At 40.3% G+C, this 21,226-nt stretch overlaps 1 protein-coding gene across 2 annotated transcripts in view; it reads left to right on the top strand.

Moving 5' to 3' along the window:
- LOC117205932 (protein-tyrosine sulfotransferase) overlaps nt 1-21,226 on the top strand; it is a 181,396-nt gene that overhangs the window by 18,044 nt on the left and 142,126 nt on the right. The gene's annotated exons all lie outside the window — the stretch shown is intronic.

The following is a 21,226-nucleotide window of genomic DNA, read 5'->3' as shown; positions in this document are numbered from 1 at the left end:
CGTCCGTTCCTTCGTTTCACTGTCTCACCTCTTCAGTTTTCCGCTTCTGCATGATGTTTTCTGGTCGACGAGGGATATAGTCTGATATCTGTATTGCAACATAGAAGAAGTTGGTCCTGTTGATCTAACTATTGCAGACACGTGGAACGCTTTCAGACATTTAGGTCAGGACGAAACTGGAAACGTGCAATTATATATCGGATGATTCTCCAGGGCCACTGTAGCCTACTAGTCGGTAACGTGAAACGATCCTTAACTGGATGTCACCGGATTACGGCGAGCAAAACGGAAGCTTTACAAGGCGCCTGGGAGCAATACGATGTAACGCTTATTATGCGCTACCTCGTCGTTTCGAGTTAAGGAGGAAACGTAGCCCGGGTATTTGGGCTGCACTCGCCACGGAAATATGTTAATGGCTGTACAGAGTTTAAAGTTGCATCTTCAGTTTCGCATGATCCCGTTGTGAAATGCTTTTCCTTTTGTTATTTAACAATGTGGCTCGTTTTGTCGTTGGAAATGAAAGTCGCTCGTTTGTTGTTCGCTTTTAATTCCTTTGTCCATTGTACAGAGAATTTTATTTCTTTACCGTGCTGTTTTTCATTCGCTGAATTTTCCCTCAGCGTCCGATATTTTCAATACGTATAGATTTATTTTATTTAATTTTTCTGCCGATTTATGCTCCTTCGTGAAAATTCGATATTTTTTATTTCTTTTTTATTCTCAACGAGTTACGTAACTGGCAGAGTCGCAGCAAACTCGATTTCCCTATGCACATCGATATAAAGGAGGAAGCCATGCATCACCATATCTCATGTATTATCTGGGCATACGTTACACGAAGGAAATCGACTTGCACGCCTGTCTTACCAAATTGAAGCTGCTTCGCTGGCTGGCTACGTCAAGTACAGACAGCAGCGACATACATCACGATATTGGCCATGAATCCGTGTTAGATGCACCTGGATTCCAACGAACTGATAAGAAATCCATTCTTTCTTGCGTCTCAAACTTTCATTCTCTTTTTCAGAACTAATAGTATTTGAAGTAAACTTGGAAGTAGTTTTTCAATTTGCAGTGTCTCGATCTTCTATATATACGTTCTTAGGTAGTTACGATTCGCTATTAGCGACGAAAAATCTGTTCAAGAGCTCCAGGATAACGTTGCAAAGACCTCAGACTTAGCTAGACAATAAAAATCACGCTTCACGTGATATTTTATTAACCGACTACGTAACACTTACTCTTTGTTTTTAAAGCCGATTAGATCATTCGTTAGTTCGCTTATATCGAGGATGAAAGTGGTCCACGCGATGAAAGGAGGCGGTTTCCGTCCGAGGAAAGTCATTTTTTTCCTCTCAAAGGAGCTTCACGAAAATTACTGTCGGCTTCGTGGAGCCTCGACTTTATTTACTCGTATACCTTGCAGCTTACCTTCCCATTTTGAAGAAATTCTAGACTCGAAGGAATTTCAAAGAGGCGTTCTGCCTCTAACGACAAGCCTCTTCCACGTACTAGCTGCATTTAGCGTTTGTCGAGCCAAACAAAAACCGATTTTAACCAGGAAAGAACACGTTTAGTATCCTGCTTTCATTTTTAAACTATTCGTTTAATTCTCTTCACACCGTGTTAATCTGTTAACCAGACCGTCTCAAATTTTAGTCGCAAATATAATGAAACGACAGATGAAAAAAGTCGCAGGTCCATAATTAAAGTTAAATTGATATAACCAAGGAATTGAGAATCTGAAGATAATCGGTGAACAGTTTATAAATCATTTCGCGTTACGTGTCATGAAACACTCGTTCGTAGTACGTTTATTCCTCTGAAAGCTGTGTGAGTATAGAAAATAGAAATCTTTTACATCGAAGATAAAATGGAGAGAGTAGGATACAAACTTGAGAGTAGCGAGAAAGAAATCTCCCACTTGGAATCGATTCGCGTTCTTGATTCTCGGTACATGCGTCACGGGACCGCGTTTACTCGAGAAATTCCAGCTACGTTGCGAAGATGCGGTACTCGGTGACCGTAAACTTGATAATAAAGTCGCGGGACGATGATCGCGTGGCCGAATATACACGTTAAAGAGACCACGAACTCGCGAGAATAAGAATTCTTATTTTTATTCCGATATCTTTTACTTAATGAAAGGGAATACAAAATACCAGTATAAAATAGAACAAAACGATAATTAGATATGTTAAAACAATAAGAGGATAATGCAACACACCGCTACACGACGAAATATAATTCAAAGACTATTATTCAGGATCTAATTCAGGCACAGTTCTTTCACATAATGTATCCTAACATCCGTTCATTCTTTCCTTTTTTATTTTATAATTCTTTTCATTATCTTCAGGAAATGATCTCGAATTCTTCGCTCGAAATTTAGTCATACATAGTAAATAATCATCCAAAATTCCCATCCTTTCAAACGCGTTTACAAGTTCTTGAATATCGTGTCTCTTTGACTATAGAGAGAGGCAATTTGCGATTTAAACGTTGGATTCGACAAATCGAACAGGACACATAGCTGCAGCAATAATTCGATTTCCCTTGTTCACTCGTATGATCCTGTCTGATCCAGCGTCGATTGACGATGCTTTGACGGACGTTCAACGTTCTACAAAGATTAATCCAATGGGTTTCATGGGACTACCCTTTTGAGGATTCGAAGATCGAATAACTTGCGGCTGGTATCAAGGTTTTTTTCATTCGTGATTTTCGATGTAACTGACCGGTGATGAAGGACACGGAAAGATCGAAAGGTAATCTTTTTCCAATCGATCTCGCGTGGAAATGGAGAGAAATTTTGGTTTTCGAAATGGATGTGCGTGGGAAATTGCGAATGTGAATCGAGCGTCAACGTGATTGCTTTTTCCAAAAGTAACTTTCGTAGTTTATAGCCGCGAGTAATGCAAACATTTTCGAATGAAATTGAATGGATGATTCTTTTGAAAATAATAATACAGAGTGGCAGAGCGGCAAAGAAAATTATTTTGAAATTTCATTTCAGTTATTCAATATTGAGGCGATCGATAATAAAAATGTTATTGAAATTATTATTTAAATAGTCGTTGAATTAATGACGAATTTACATTTATATAACAGGAGATTTTCCGAAAATAACGCACATGTCGCGGAAGAGAAAATTATTTCGAAATTTCATTTCACATATTTAATAATCGTGATGATTATTGCAGTTTAAACGGTTGTTGAATTATTAATTCGAATTTACGTTCGTATAACACGAGCGCTTCTGAAAGGAGAATACATGTTGACACGTCTAACGAAACCGAGCATTTTTCCAGCATAACGAAATCTCTCACTAAACTAACGCGTCCGCGTAGAAAGTAGCTCGTCAGTTGACGTAACGCTTTTGAGCAAGCTGCCGAGAACAAATTCGCACAATGAAACTCTTTGAACTTCTGGATATGCAATACAGCTACTGAATTCGCGTTTCCTCCTCGACGACTGTCGTTATTTTCATGTCTTTTAGGGCTTCGATAAGCTCGTACTCCCGTCACGAACAAGCGAATTTCCATGATACTAAGAGCTTTGAAAGTCGTGTATTTGACACCCGAGTTATTCGCATTGCGAACAATTTTTTAGTCCATCATAATGTAGGATCTTTACCACAATTAGTTTATTTACAATAAATGGATTAAACAGATGTTGGTTAAACAGAAAACGATGGTTGTTTACCGTGAGTTAATCACAATAACGTATTATAATTAAGACAACTAGATAATTAATTTGCAACTCTCGTCACCACGGATTCAACGCTCTCTCGACAACGCAATTTGCATTCTCTAACGTCTCACGTCGCAATGACTGTTAATTCGTTTATCGTCCCTTAGCAACCTTTTGTCTTAGCCTCGTGTCTTTTGTCTTAGCTCCACCACGCACATGTTCCCCAACAGCTTGTTCATAATTTGCCCGACACCCCCAGGAGGTCCCTCGTCCACGATACTACAATAATTATCTTATTTTGATCATTATAAAAAGTTTAGTAACGTAGGTCACCGATGACCACCGTGGCAATTGTTCTAAATACTTTTGTAATCCCTTGCACCTAAATATTACGACACATTCATAAAAAACTGCTACAATTAGTTCGAATCCTTTCGTGTGTCCGCGTATTTGTCTCTCCCGTATCAAACGAAAATGTGTCCAACTTCAATCATTCCGAAAATTTTATCGAGTTGTCTCTAAAAAAATTCTACTGTGTCTCGAATAACTTCATAACGCTGGCAAATGTATAAAATCGCCGGGCGGCAATAGCGTGGAAATTTCTAAGAGATCGCTCGGTTGGATCCCAGCTACGGAAGCTCCCTGGCAACGGGTCGCGTTCGAAGGGAAGCAACAGTTGCAGGAGCGAGACGGTTCACGCGAATCCGCGCAAAGTGGCTCCGTGGAAAAGCATCCGCGTGTAGATCGACCGCTTTTGCGTTCGAGGTCGAGCCGAGAGGGATGGCTCGGGGACGGATGGCTCGAATCCATTCAACCCCGTAAATTATAAACGCGTACTCTTAAGCAGAGTACGCCGAAAATTCCTAACATTTTACGCGCTGATGTTTGTGCATGCGCATCTTTTAATGGAACGTCGCCAGCGATACGTCGCAGGCGATTTATTTGTCAATTGGGTCGTTTAGTTGGTTCTGCAATTCATGGCCAGGATTCGTCGTAGGCTGTAAGAAGGTCGTTTTTTGATATTCGTAGTAGTTTTAACACGTGTTTGTCCATTACAGTGATTTTAATTGGATTTCGGTTTAACACATCGTTGACTGTGTATCGTGGAATATATTTTACCTCAGTTTTCGCATATTATTGAGAAATATGTCAAATTAAATAAAATGTAAAACATCGGTTCGAACGATTCCCGCCCTCGACGTTTAACAAAGTGAAATCGTCGATTTACGGTTCGCGTCAACAATGTGTTAATATAATTTTAACTTAACAAAAAAACAGAAGCAAAAGCCATTTCATTGTTTTATCATGATTTATCCGATTTCATTTATGAATACGAACGATTTCATTTGTGAGCTTTTTAACCTTATGTTAATCGTATTGATAATTTACGGTGTTTTCTATAAATTGAATTTGCTTGGAAATTTTAAATGCCTAATCGGTTTGGTATTTCAATTTCCGGAATCGATAGGAGAGTGCTTAGATACGAGTGTTCAAATATTTTGGGAAATGAATATACGTGATTCGCAAACAAGCTATTCGCCAAAAATGGTTGAACGAAGCAATTTGCGGATGCTAATTGAATGTGACTCAAAGTGATGAAAAATGATAAAAAATATTTTTTAGATTCAATTTTAAACGATAAATAAATTGCTGTGCAAGCAAGCGGATATATCTTTAAATATTACTTTCTACGTTTTCGCACTATTTGGTTAGAAATATGATCTCACAGGAGTAAATTAAATACATCGTATTCTTTCAGAGAATTAATTGTAAGATTTCTTTTACGTATCCCTCCTCCTGTTTCTTTCTCTTTTACAAATGGAAAAAGTAGACAAATTTTAAACGCTACAGTTTCGTTTAAAAGGTTCATTGTAAAATGTCTTTACGTATCATAATAGGGAATTCCGCTATTAAAACCGAAACGATCCCGGCCGAGTTGCGCGTTGTAACTGAAAACAAATAAAAAGCTGGCTCCATGGCGCGGTGTAACGAGCGCTTAACACGATGCAGATCATCGGAATGAAATAAGAGCAACAGCGCCGTGAGACGCAATCGTTCGAACGGTTGATAAAAAGGCCCGATGTAACTGGGACGATATGATAAAAAGCGGACTGGCAAATGAGCCGGGGATAATTCGACGCCGTTTTTAATTACTTGAGCGCGACATGGATTATTAGTACATCGCTGGGAGAGATAGTTTCTCGTGGTTAGACTTCCTCGTATTAACACTTTGACTGCTTAGAACGCCACGGGAGTATTTTTATTATTTAAAGCATATAATGGCAAAATAATAATAAATCGATGATGTAAGACGACATTCTTCTCCAATGGACCGTTTATCTTATTGGTGGTCACGGGTGACCACTGTGGCGCCTTGGTAACAGTTGATAGCGGCATATTATAACAAGGCTTTGTTTATTTCAACAAACCATTCGCGTTCGCTGTTTCGTCGTAAGCAAAACGTGCAGAATATATCGTTGAAACGTGTAGAAGATATTAGTAAACAGTATTTGCTGATTCTATATATAATAGTTAGGTATGTTCACACTTCTAACTTCAATTATATGATCATAAAGCAGCATTTACGATTATTTTCTAAGCTGTGTTTATAATAATATTCGTAGATTACCCTTCAAAGATATGAGTGCAAACACTGTGCACCGCTAGATGCAAGATTTGTTCTCATTTTTTTTTATCGACGTTCTAATAAAAATGTTTAATCGTTCAATGAGGCACTTTTTATTTCAAAGTATCTTCTATTTATCGGTTATATTCTAAATCCCCTAACTGTTAATTTTCGTACAATTTTTACGATTGTAAAAAGTTCAAGCGCTCCGGTCACCAATGACCAACGTGGCAGTCAAAGAACCACTAACTGGTGTGTTGCGAGTATTTTAAAAAGTTCATCAAGTCACGAGTATAATCGATAATTTGGAATCAGAAACGTAGTTACCATTGTAACGGCGGTTACTAATGTTGGAGGCTGAAACTATGCGGAGCGCGACGTCTCTCGTGACATATGCATTGACCTAAAATCCTGTGAATTGGAGAGAGTTGAAGACAATCTTCGTTCCATATTTATCATCAGCCACAGCTTTTATAATCGAGTTGTCAAAGGTGCGTGAACACATAATCGTATCACGAGTGGCAAGATCACGTTCGAGAATCCCTGTTGGCAACATGTAACACCTCTGTCGCGTGTGTAAGCGCTGCACTGGTACAAAGGCAAACGGGACATCGATTACAAACTGTTCATTTCATGTGTATGTACTGCTGAAATTCGCACCCCTTGACGCACTATTATAAATTCGATACGGCAGATCTGACGCATTACAGGCCTGATTAATGATGCAACGCGTTGTTTCTAACGTTACAGATTACGCGATAAAATAAGATCGTAACATTAGCAAGCATTATGACGTGAAATTTATTTCCAATCATTTTTTCCCATAGATATATCGAGTATCAATCTTCGAACTTAGTTTTAAATTGATGTTTTCTGCGGTTACTTAGTTTTCAAATTACAAATAAAAATTTAATCAGATCGTATGATTCAATTTATCTTGGAATTAAATGCGCTATAACAGAGGTCGGAATTGAACTAATTGTAAAATTGTATCGTGAAAGTAACCTGCAAATCAAACATACTGCATATGATAACGTCCACGTCTCGATACTTTTATTCGTTAGCACTGGATTGAAAGAAAAGCATCGATATCGAACAAAGCCAAGAGCACTCCAAACGAGAAACAAAAGTGCGTGGCGGAACAAAGCTCATCGGCGCAAAACCTGGCAACAAACAAATCGAATCGAATCAACAATTCGATTGCAGTGTCGTACTCGAAGTTCAGTTTATCGAGTAGCTTTCGGAGCAAGCGTATCGCCGGCCAAAGAAAATTTGCAAACAGCTCAACCTTTTATGTTCCTTTGTCAACGCGATATCACAGTCAAGCGGATTCTTCATCGCGTAAGCGTAAGTAACGTTTGTTTCGTTCGTTTCTGCGGAACTGCAACGAAAGCTGCAGCTGGGATTAATCTTGGAACTGAAATTCAATTCGATCCCAAGAGGGCGAGAGAATTATTTATCGGAGCGATCCGATCTCCTACCCTTCGTTACAAATCGCGTGGCGGCACGCGAACTGACGTTACAATTAGCGGCGTTCCGTGAAACTGGGATCGATGGTGCAATTACGCGTAACAGGCTCGGTAGTTCGCCCCCGATCGGCTTTGCCTTCGCGCCGTGTAAATCTTGGAAAAGTCTCGTTTTCTATCAATTGATAATTCGACCTTTTTCAGTTACTTGACAAGGTTCGTGTGGAACATTAATTCGTAGAATTAATAGCGTAGCGTGTAAAATTCGAGCGCGATAAAATTTAACAAAGTAAGATCAGGGTACCGATATCTCGTTCCATTCTTTCAGTTTTAGCATGTAAAGTAGATTCATTTGCATCAAATTTAATAGATTCTTATCATACAGATTTAATTTAATAGAAATTTCTTTAGTCGTGTTCGGAAAGTGATGGATTTAACAATACACGTAGATCAATCGTAAATTTAAGATAGAGACATATATATATATAGTAATAAAGAAAATTACCGGAAACGGTAATTTTGAACTCAATCGTATTTTTCATTATCGATGAATTTCTTACGATATGTCTGTTTAAAGATTATTTTACTCGTTTCGACAAGAACAGAACGAAAATAGAAAAATTCGGAGACAATAGCTGGGTTGAATCGAGAATTTCGATCACCTGCTAACACCAAATCCATTGAAATTCATAAATAAACGACCATCTCTGATAAAATCGAGCATATTCTAGCCTCGGGTGGTCTGGAGGGTGCAACGACAGCTGAATATCGCCGCATCGACGAGTCATCCGTGTGTTCCATTAATTTAATTCACCGATGCCTGGTAATTCATCAAGAGTACGCATCGACGAGCGTTGTATCTTGAGTGGACATCGACGTTTCACGTCGATTCGCGGTGCAATTGGGACAATGTGTGCGTAATATCGTGTCCACCGATGGAAATCGCGGTGGTAACGCCAGCACGAACAAATGGAAGGACAAATCAGGCTATTTCCACGATCGTTTCTGGTCGAAACTCTGCGATTCAGAAATTAAGATCGCATCGGTCGTCGAGAGACAAATCCGCTTCCGGGGACACGTCGTTTGCAATTCGATTTGCGTCGACTAGTTCCAAACAATTCGGACAATTACGATCTATTAATTTAGCCCCAACTATTCCGCTCGGATTAACTAAACGTATTTCCAGCAACACGTGGAATAATTCATGGATCTATGAATTACCGGTAGGTTAACAGACGACGTCAGGATTCTCGCCAGCCATTATCACCAAGTTAATGAAATTATTTAGCGAGTTTAGTTGTGTAGAAAAACCCTCTGTCCGTTCCCGGTGGTTCAGTTTGAAACTTTACGAATTAGAGAGATTGGTCGAAGCTACACGGAATCTTCAGATCTCCTTGAGTCTGTTTCTTTGAGTCTATCGTTTCATGGTTCATTGAAGTAGGACACTGATTAGATATTTGCCATCGCTGTTCCAGTGCAAATAAAAGATAACAGACTTGGATGGGTTGTTTCAAGATTTCGGTCATGAGGTCGCATGTTGGTCCCCTATGTTAGCGTCCTTTCTAGTATAGAATAGTATCTTTTGTAAAAACAACGTAGATAACGCGTAACGGCTACACTATATTCTAATCTTACTTTGTTAAATTTGACCAAACTATGATTGTATGTTATCGATGCTACATTTTCAGACTGGTTCAAAGTTTTATTCATATAATTAACACAATCGCGTCTTATTAAAACGTTAATGAAATTTCAAACTGTTTTACATAAATCACGCGATATACACATAAAAGTTTTCTATCGTATTCCATTCGAACATATTTAAACAACGAGTACATGTACTTTTAAAGACGACTTCTTTAGTCGTTATACTTGTTATACTCGTTATACTCGTAAACAAGTTGCTGTCTTAAGTGGCTAAATGGAGCAATGAACGAGCCCTACACGAGACCGAGGCTCTGCGGCGACGATGCAACTGCCATAAACACTCATCATTTGCGCATTTGAAAAGACTAGAGTGTTTATGAAACGCATACAGACTCCTCGTCTCGCAGCCACTGATGGCCAAATAACGATGCCGAAACGCGATGATGTTTTATGATGGACGCGTAGAGAAGGAACAAATTCGCAATGAACGCGGTGGTGGAACGATCGCGAGGGGAGAAGGAAATTTACAGTAGCCGGCTCGGTAACAGCGTACTGCGTCGTTGTTCATTGTTTCATTGAAGGTCGTTAACCATCGTTAGCGGTCGCTCGTCCGCTTGTCGACGTTGGTTTGCGGACCGCCACAGAGGCCGCGAAACACGCGGCAAAATCGTTCCTCCGCGGGAACCACGACTCGCTATCGCCTCCACGAACGCTTAACGATCGTTATTCTCGCAAAAATTATGGTAATTCGCGAGACGATGTTCCGCCAAGATGCGTGGGATTTGTTCATTCACAGTTTGAACGTTAGATTAAATTAGAATTTCATCTTTTACAAGAGAGCAGCGTCAAAATTCAATTTGAAATTTCCGTGAAAATTTATGAACTGGTTTTATCTTAACTACTTCGGTAATTAACATGCAGATCATTAATAAACATTAATAATAATAATAATAATAAAGAGAATTCTCAAAACTGAAAGATTTCAAAACTAAACGCACTTTTGTCGGTGTAACGCGATTCTCCTTTTCATCGCGTTGTCTTGATTGCTCTTCATTCAACTGAACGTTTGAATGTACTCGAGTGTATCTAATATAACGCTCCAATATTTAATATTATAAATAGAACCTTATCAAAGCGACACTTGTTACGTATCGCACTCGACAAGACCGCCAAGGATAGTCACTCGTTACATACATTAAGTCTCATTGTATTTACATAATAAAATTGCCAGACACTATCAACTCGAATCATCTACAACCAATTCTCCTGTGATATCTTCAACATACAGATACCCTGTTATCATTATCGTTCTCCTGGCATTAGAAGTCTGAAGAAAATTTGCATCTTACACGTTATAAGGATTCTGTTGTATTTTGATTTTCGATATAATTTACTATCTTTTATATATTCCGCGCTTATGACGAATAAAATATTTCAAAGAAAATATGTTAACGAAAGAATTTCGGCATTTTCCACCGAATCATTGAAAATTAGTCATCCGACCCTGATCTTACAATCGTCCTATCTTCTAATTAAATTAACCACACGATATCGGTACGGTCCGAAAGGAGACACCTTATCGCGGCTACACCTCCGCTACCCTTGCTCCTCTCGCCCTTTATCAACGTCCAACCCCTGCTGTTGCTAATGACTATTCAAGCCGACCTAGACTCGTGCCCCAGCTCCTAGCGGCCGATAATGACAGAGGCGGGCGACCGATGTGTAGCCTCGTTTGCAGACATCTCTCGTTCGGGACTTAGAATCACCGCTTGGCAAATTGGCCTGCGAACACGTTGCTCTCGCTGGAAACACCGCACGACTCTGTAATTTCGCGGTTCGAGGGCGGTTCCGCGGTAACAGCCGTTGGAACGGATGACAGGCGGTGGAAAAGACGAGAGCAGATTGACAGTATCGTTCACCGCAACTCGCTCGAGACGAGCAAGTTTAATAAGATGATACGTACATAAGAAACCAGGCACGTGCTTGAACTTCTTCGGCTCGTGGCACGTGCTTGAACTTCTAAACAGATGTTACTACGTGTAGATTTTTTCGATCGAGAAACTTTTTAACGAACCTCTTAGACGATATGTTGATCAACTGCTTAAATTAGAACGTAAAGAAAAACGACAATTATAAATACCGACTTTCACTCTCAGATCTGCCGTGAAAAGCGAACTGGAATGTTCAAACAACTGGTTGACTTTTCCAACGTACACGACGGTTTATTTATCGTCAGTGGGGCGTGGTGCTGCGCTGGTTGCTGCGCAGGGTGGTTTTTGTGCGTAATTCTTACGGAGAATTACAGTGCCAGCCGGTGGTCACCAGGGACGGAATTAGGGATGATTTGTTTGCAGGAGAGAATAATCGCGCGGCTAGACGTACGTTCAGATTTTCACTGGGTGAAATTACCTTGCGGTTTGCGGCGAATCTCGTTTCGATATTTAAGTGGATAATAATTTACCATTTCAAGATCAGGCGTCTTTTGAAATGCGATAAAAGTGTCTTCCGTAGTAACTATTAATAATATTGTAGAAACACGATAGCGCGAATAATATAACTTTACTTTCGTTTATTTGATACTATGGATATATAGGAATAGTACGTGCCTGTATTTTTTATAACTATGTACGTAACAATTTTAAAGTAAACTTCTCGGTATTAAACCAGAACCGTATGCTTTCCCACGAGTATAACTCTACGCTCTATCTTAATATTATGACACAAGGGATCAAGATCAATTTTCCCAAAAATAAATACCATTTACACTTAGCTGATAACTCGTTCAACTACGACGCGTAACGCAGAGCGTCGAAGGGCTAAAAATTGCTATTTTCGAAGCTAACATCGATACACAACGCATCTTCCGTCTAATCTAAAATGCCGTACACGTTTAAAAGATTCTTTCATGCAGCACGAAACCGCGAGGAATTTTATGGCACAAAAGGATGCTCGTCCACGTATATACAGCCTAAAGCGACGTTCGTCAAAGTATACGAGACCACGCGTCTCGCAAAGTTGCCCGAGGATGGGTGGCATTTTGCGGCACGAAATTGCACGTGACACGGGAAGAAAATCTCCCATCCCCTTGCTCCAGCTTAGCTAGAAGTTGCCCGGGTAACATCCGTCCCATCTACAAGCACGTATCTCCCTATCGCGTGGGATTAATATCGCACGGTCGTCTTGTCGAGCTGAACGTGTCTCCCAAGGAGACAGAAATAGAAGAGTCGGAGAGCAGTGACGGGTCAGCAGGTGGCGGAATATCGTCCCGTGAACGGGTCTCGTCGATCGACGTTCAAAGACTCGGGTCGTATGCATAGCCAGCCAAATTCGGTTTGTCTATCCCCCCGGACACGAGGCGTCGACCAGACCATCCAGATATCCGAAGTGAATCCCGACGAACGATCCTGGCACAGCTCCAACCGTTTCCGGTGAAGGGTTGCTGCCCCTCCTACCTTCTGAATACTTCACCATTCGGTTTCATTTTCATTATCATTTCTAACTGCCAACACGCAGGATATCCTGAGATTTGCCGCTGTTATCGATCATCGCGATAAAAATAGCGTGTTTTTATCTGGACGAGGAAATTGGACGATGAAGATCCGTTATGGTCTGGTGGAAATCGTTAATCCTTTTTTCACTCGGGAATTACTGAAACATACGTTTGTGTTAGCTCGGTAATTAAGAAACGAGCGCTGCAAATAAAGGACGGTTAGTTTATTCATATTTATATTTGTATTTGCTATGGTTGAACAATTTTAAGTTTTATAATATATACATCGATGTATTCATATTTAGATGGTATGATATTTTTAAATGTGATATATTTGAAACTGTTTTCCGAATGATTAATCGGAAGATTAATTATGGAAAGATATTCGTCTATTTCAAGTCGCGTGCAAAAAGTTAAACACGTGGATGACCAATGGTGTTTGCGTCCACCGGGATGATTACTATTTACTGTTTGATTGGGAGGAAACACGGTTGTTCGTTGTCCCGTGTTATTTCGGCGAAATGGGACATTTATACGAAGGTAATGTGAATTGACGATAATGGTCTTTACTATATATTGTGATCGGAGGCACGATACGAAACTATTATCAAATGTCTTTTGGGCTTATTTTCTATCGCAGGAAAGCTTATTCGAGTCTGGTAGCCTGGCAGGTTAAATATATAAAAGCACGAGTGCTAGTCAAAGAGCATTAGTGACAGGAACGTTATCGAACTTTGCTGCTGATTATGAATGCATAAACGACGTTTTATAAATGTATCTATAAGTTGTGGCAAAAAATATTTTGTGGAATAATATTAATGAGATTAAAATATTTTTTAAATTGTAAAAAATGTCCTAATAGTCTTTTGTATTTGTATCGAGTAACGCATTAGAAACTATGTGATTGGGACAAGATTTTGTAAAATATCGAAGTTGATTAATAAATAACGAAAAGTTAGCGACAACAGGTAACAACGCGTCTACCGTTTAACAATCTACTAATGATAATTAATTTCTTCCAAACTTGATTGCAAACTTTCCAGACTTAGCTCAATTAAATTAAACCCCAATACTCTTTATAATTCCATTTAATATTCAAAGGGGACATTATCGAATTTTTCGGGAATGGGTAGGGCAGCGATGGGTCGCTTCGTTTAAAGTTCTCACGAAACTCGGCTGGCATTATCCTTTTAGAAACGAATCGGTCGATTCGATGAAGCGAAATGGGACCAGAAACGAGACCGAAAGTCAGAAGAGGTTAGCTACTTGGGCGATCCTTTTGATTCGGTGAAAGGCTTCTGCTAGTATCTTCAAAGAGCTCCTCTGGCAGAAATACAGCCGCCGGACCGTAAAAACAGAGAAAAGGGGAGGCTGTTACTCGCTTTTAATTTCGCCTGGCGTAAAAGCCGCCATCTCTAACATCGATGCACGCTGCGTAAGGCTTTTTCCCCTTTTGTGGTTTAGACTATAGAACATTGGATGTCTCGAGATTTCTGCCTGTTCATTCCGTCGAATCGTCTCCACGAACGGGCCCTTCTTTTCCTCTTTTTCACATAGAACGATTAAACGAGTCGTTGCTTTTCATTCGCCACACGCGTGTTAGGAGAACCGTTAGGCTTTTAATCTTTCGTCTTGTTGACTGTTGATTATGTGGCAGGTAGAAAGTGCAAGTTTCAATCTTGCGAGGTAAATGGTAGGTTCGGTATCCTAGAGTACGTCAAGTAGCATTGGATGCAATTTAGTATGCTTGATTATTTAAGCTGTGCTTGCATTATCTAATTTTTGTATAATGACGTTAACGGCGTTGTCTCTGTGTCAGTATCTCCGCGTATCTGTACAGTTAACGTTTCCGGTGCTGATTAAGACAACCATGGCCTCGATTAGAATTGTATTGTTCAATTAGTATTGTTCATTCGTATTTAGAAATTGTTGTAAGTGGTATAAGACTTGAAGAACAGTGGTTCACTTTCCTACTATAGAAAATTGTATGTATTCTATTATATGTGTTATATAAAACATTTCGAAGCTACTATCGATGTATTGGGACACGACTGCGATGGTATAACGCGCTTAATATATTCGTCAAAGATTTCAACGATCTTAGACACTCTCGCTAGCCACTGTACCAATTCAACAGTAAAGAGGTTAAACATCGATCAATCGCGACTTACTTACATGTTTCGGCTTTGAAACGTGAAACGGCCATCGTACATTGGCCCGATTCATCGAACGAGTCTCTTTGTCGTCTCATTGAAAATCTATCAAAGCTTCGCCACTCAAAGCTGGTCCGAACTGCTCAGGGAATCGAGTTGGCCGTGTATCGTTTATTACGAAACGACGCTGTTTGATGCGGTGATTCGCGTGACAGAGGCATGCATAATGCGACATCGTATCGGACGACGAATGGCGGTGACTCGGTTGGAGGCAGTAATCGCGTCAAGAGCGTCGTGTTTTATGCGCGGTGACAGAAACGGGATGGCGGGCCGTGTTGGCGACGAATCGAACCGCGTGAGATAGGATTACTGTACGGTTCGTCGGCTCCGAACACCCGGATGCGGAAGCTGCAGCAACGCCGCGTGTCACCGTAATCTATGTTCCGTCGAACTTAATCTGGTCCCGCGTGGAAAATCGACAAGACCAACGCGCAGCCTCTCTCCCTCCCTCCCTCCCTCTCTCTCTCTCTCTCTCTCTCTCTGGTCCGTATACGAGAAACCGGAAGCGTAACCCGCCTCCGAGAATCTATTTACTTTGCGCGTCATTAAACTTCCACGTTACGAAAAGTTGGATTGCGTGAATGATCGATAGCTTCTTCAGGTGCCAGCATGAAATGTAACAAAGTTCTGTACGTGCATTAGGCCTTCGAATGACAGCACTGATTAATGCGGTGACACTTTAGACTCGCGTGTACGATTACATATCCCCGTGCAACCCTGTACTTAGAACGCGTCATTGATTTTACAACCCCGTATTTTGTTTAATGATTAATAGCGATGGGATTGAGTTCAGTTTGTAAATTTTTGTTCCTTAGTATTGCAAGTATTTGCAGTACTAAGTAGTAAGTTTTGTAGTGTTGCAGTATTTATGCAAACTTCTACTTGTACGAAGATAGTTGAAAAATGGAATTTAGATAGAAAATTTTTGCTCGCCAAATATTTCAGCGACTACGATGCTTCGGACATATTATATCCACCTTCGAATTTCCCGTAAATGCATGAAAGTTTTACTTGAGCCTATCGCAATGCTTACAATACCATCGTCAGAGTATTTATTTATCGAGATGAAACGAAGGATTCTGGCGGTAGGGACATTTCCATAATCGATCCAAGAAAATGCGGGGTGTCTAACCGACCTTGAACAAACATCTATTCATTTCCTTCGATCCGAATGTTCTTACCCTCGCGAACTAACGAGACTTCCAGGGGTGACTACGGGTCAAGCATAGGGCGGCATTAACCCCGAGTAAGCCGCAAAAAAAGAAACTTTCCTTGTACCAGCTGAGTGGCAACCGTTTCTATGAACGTTCCGCACCCTGTTCGCTACATATCGATTCGTCTCTCGGACAAAATTGAATTACGCTCCTACGGAAAAGAAAACGAGGCGAGAGAAAGCGTAGAAAGAAGAAAAGGTAAGAGCGGAACGAGTTTCTGAAGGGGAAAGAGAAATATAGAGATAGAATATCGAGAGAAATGAAGCAGCTGAAACGGGAAAAGAAACAAAGTGGGAAGCGTGGCTTACTCACGGAATTTGCCGCGTTAACAGCCAGATCCTGTAATATCGTCGACACCGGGATTCCAATTAGCCTCTTTATCGATTTCCTAACCGAGATCTAACCTTCTGATTTCCTCTTCTTTCGACGAAGAAAAGAATTTGCCAAGGAAACATATTATCCGTTGATAAAGTTTGCTCTTTTTAGCTCATTTGCATCGCGGGCTGATGTGAAAAATCTTACTCGTTGATTTTTGAAGATTAGTTCGTCCAAGTGCATGACACTTGCCAAAGTATCAACGTCGTCACTGTCAGAAATTACTATTATATTAGGTCGTCCGGAAAGTGTCTTTCTTTTACAGACACCTCTTTTACAAAGATGCTTCTTTATACAAACTTGAAACCTAATCTCTGAACTCTTGAAAACTAATCTCTGTAATCTTTATTTTGATAGAACAAAATGGATCATACGTAATTCGATAAAATAATACAAAAGGGAAAATGTTGTGCATCCATTGTTTCCTTATAAAATGAAAGAAACTTTTCGGACGACCTAATATTTTTAATGATCGAGCCGTGAAAAATACGGGCGTCGAGCAATTGCATCTGCGTATTTTCAAATCTCTCAAAGAATTTTCAAATCGTGATGTTACAAACCATTGGAAGAAAAGTAGCGGAACGTCGTTCTTCGCGTACGTTTTGACGTCTATGGCATCCTTATTTATTACGACGACGACTTCCCGTCGGCCAAGGAAAGTTTACTCTGACATTCTGCGCATTCCATCGATAACCAGCCATGCCACGAAGGAAATTCCTTTCACGTAGTCAAAGGGCGGGAACGCGGCGTCTACACAGGCTGGTTTAAGGCTTTACGTGCACGCCAGATTCGAGGACAGCGATACCCTGGTTATTGTGGGAGATACCTCGATAACAGGGCAGAGGCAATGCCACCAGATCTGCGTCGCTTGCATTCTACTGGTGCCGGCCTAATGACCGGGAACGCCGGAACGGTACATAAAACACGAATTAGCGAACGGTGGTAATGGATCGAGCGAGCTTCCAAACGACGATATATCTTCGTACTTGCAACCAGTCCCTGGAAGATAATTATGTACCGATGTAACTGATCTGTACTGTACAAGATACGAATACCTATGGAAGATCCCGTGAAATTTCGTTACATTCAGCTTGACATTAATTTATATATAGTGGCTCGTGTTGAAATTTTCTTTAGCTCTGTAATCAGGCTTGTTTTAAGCTTTACCAATATAATTATGACGATCGAGTCTCATAACAACGATAATGAAATTTCAAGATATTTCATATAATACACACGATATATAATACATAAAAGATTTTTGTATTAAGTGACCCACCGTAGATAGGTAGGATTCTTTTAATGTGATCGAACGTCACGATGAACATAAACGACGAATGGATAGATAGCTTTTGTAGATAAAATTGGTTATTCTGATGATCCTGGAGACATTGTTAGATCAACGAAACGAACAGGTGTTATTCGTTGATAAAATCGTTGCGAGTCACTTTAGAAAATAAGAATTCCTGGCGTGATCGATTGAAAGATTGTAACATCTAGATAACTAACAAAGATAACTAACTATCAAAGATAACTAACATCTCCGTGTTAACTAACATAACTAGTCGATTAACCGAATTTCCAGCCAGGCGTTGATTGCGATACGATCACAGTTATCCTCTAATTACTCGAAGCTTGTCGGTAGTTGGACGTTCGACGCTAGTATCACGACGCGAACCTTAATCTGGGATCCGCTGTCAGACACCAATCGCTCGATGCGATTGTCGCGTCATTTCATAAGCTCTCCACTACACTCTCTGCTGGCCTATCGCTCGCTCCACGAGCTTCACCCGTCAGTACGCGAATACGTACGTTTGTACATTGTGTAAAACAACATTCCCCTCCATTGTTCCCTGGCCGAACCAAGCCGATCCTCTTCGCAATCTGCCAGTTTTCCGCGCTGTTTGCGAATTTCAGATTTTCGAAATATCTCTGCTCGCACAAATATTCCGCTTCAACCGACAAATCGTCAGCGATCGATTTGCCGGATTTTGTCGACTTCCGTGCATCGATCAAGGGCTTCGTGGATAGTCTGTCGTTCGTATTTCGTGCGAATAATCGTACGTTCATTTTCATTCAGTCGCATTAATCAAACATAGTTTGCAGTTTACCCGCGCGTATTCTCGCGATTAGCTGCCGTTGGACGAGTTTGCTCGTATTCATATAAGATTACCCGCGTTAATTTTCATTTCGCCGCACTGGTATCGCGTTAATTCGTCAGATTCACCCTCCGACTGATTCGTTGGTTTTCGTTTAATTAATTCGTAATAACTTCTGATTAACCTATGTTTATTCATTCGCGTTTAATTTCTGCTGTGTACACGCGTACCTGTAATATGTATAATATATGCAGGATGTTAGGAAAAATACACCGAAGACTTTGCGAGTCTATAGTTTTCGCCAAGAGGAATACAATGTAGGACCTAAGATCAACTCATTTCATTTCATTAAAAACACAGAAGTGGTCCTACCAAAAAAATTTTTTTTGAATACGAAGGGTATTTTCATCCTGTCTGCCCACCAGAGATTCAATCGAAATATCGCTTTACGTTATAGCAAAATAAAATTTTAATACAACATCGGTAGAATCGACTCTAAGCGCGATACTTGTTAAAGGTTTTGTACTACTCTTTTTAGAAACACTTCAAGATCTTTAATTTTTACAATACCTCGTATATCTTCGTATGCGTACCATTATCTTAATTCCGGGCCGATTTCGATACGCTGGATCCGCGGACGTAATTTATCTTCTCCGTTGTCTATTTTCTATCACGAATCCGAAAGCTCCGACAAGAATATTTCTCACTTGATTTACCGCCCCCTGGACGTTCTGTTCCGCACGCGATCCGACACGGTACCGCGTAAATTTCGCTTTATCTGTATGCGCGTTTCTGATTTTCAAAAGCGAGGAACACCACGCGGTGATCTCCCAGGAGTTCTTCCAGTTCCGCCGGCAAAACGTGAATTTACGAAGCTTGTTCCTCGTTGTTTCATTTGCTCACGAAAATTCTCACTCTTCTCTTCTATGTTTACATCCACGTTCTGTACAGAGTGTCCAGTAACTGCTGGTACAACCGAGGGAAGAGTGACTCCGCGTGAAAAAAATAGATGAAAAATAAAGTTTTTGCGTATGAAGCTTCGATTTTGAGAAAAACCATCTTCAAAATCAGGCTGATATATATCTACTAACAGTAAATTTCGATTTGACACGCTTTTGCTCATGACATTTTATCGAATTAACTGTTGTACCATCTACCAGTTAGTTACCAGGCACCGTGTACATGCTCTGCTCGTGTATCTTCTGTTTCAACGTTTCAAACATCTCCAATCTCGCTAACATAAAAAAAGAAGAAAAAAGAAGACGAAAACGTCGTAATTTCTAGTAAAAGCCATCGAATATATCACCGGGAGGTTCGTTCATCCCGAAATGCATCTACCTAAAGGTTGTTAACAGAATCCTGTGGATCCATCAGAAAATTTGGTTGGTTTTTCGACGAATACCATGTCCCGAGTTTTCGTTCGAGCGTAACCAGATGAGGTTACCTGTCTCGTCCATCTGATATTCGCGTGGAATTCTCGAAAGTGTAAAGACGAGAGCGGAGATGTGTCTCTGTCGTTTTAACGAGTAACGCTCGAGTGGTTGCGAAAGCATTCAAAACGGCTGACCGCTGTAACAACGTTCGAGGTTATTTCAGGATGGTGACCGGCAAGAACGTGTGCTCCCAGCTCGAATTCTCTTCAAAGAATTGGACCGTTGCTGCTTCGAAAATCCCCGGCTCTCTGCCACTGTTTCTCTTTCCATGGTTATAGCAGGACAGAACGTGCGCTGTTTAAACGCGAGACTCGTAGTATTGGCGTTCCAGTTCGACGTTCCCAGCGAATTCGTCAAATCCTCGTTTTTTCACCATCGCTTCGTTCTGTTTCCTTTCTCTCGGTCGTCCATGGCTTTTGCTACGTCATGGAAATTTTTCCTTGGAAATTCACAGAAATAATGGTATTTATTTAACCCCGTTGCACCTGCGGTATTGCTTCGGCTTCGCGAAATACGGCGTTTCCTTTAGTATCGTAATATGTATGAAGCAAGGTTCTTGTCAAAATCGAGACGTTAGTCTGTGTGGGAACGTGGTCCAAGAATACAAATCTAAATTAACAAGTTTGCAGTTCTGTGACCTTAGTGGATGGTCAGTGAAACCACACGTATGCTGGGCCACCTGTGGGTCGCATGTTCTATAGTTGAGCTAATCTGCCAGAAGACATTTATCTATCAATTTTTATACGAATAATAGAATTATTCGATTAAACGTAATAATTGATTTAAACATATCAATACCTCTTATAGGTGCTTTTTATAAATCTGAAGAACATATCCTGGGAAATTAAAGCTATATAATCAAAATATCAAAGTATTAATTGTACAGTTAATTATTTATCGTGTTTGAAACCCTACTGAAATATTTCTAATTAATTGTTCATTTAATAGCGATCAAATAATTATATGGTTA

Source organism: Bombus bifarius, unplaced genomic scaffold (assembly GCF_011952205.1).
Source record: "Bombus bifarius isolate JDL3187 unplaced genomic scaffold, Bbif_JDL3187 scf7180000007996, whole genome shotgun sequence".
In the NCBI taxonomy this organism is placed as follows: domain Eukaryota; kingdom Metazoa; phylum Arthropoda; class Insecta; order Hymenoptera; family Apidae; genus Bombus; species Bombus bifarius.
This window is presented reverse-complemented; position numbering and strand designations above follow the sequence as displayed.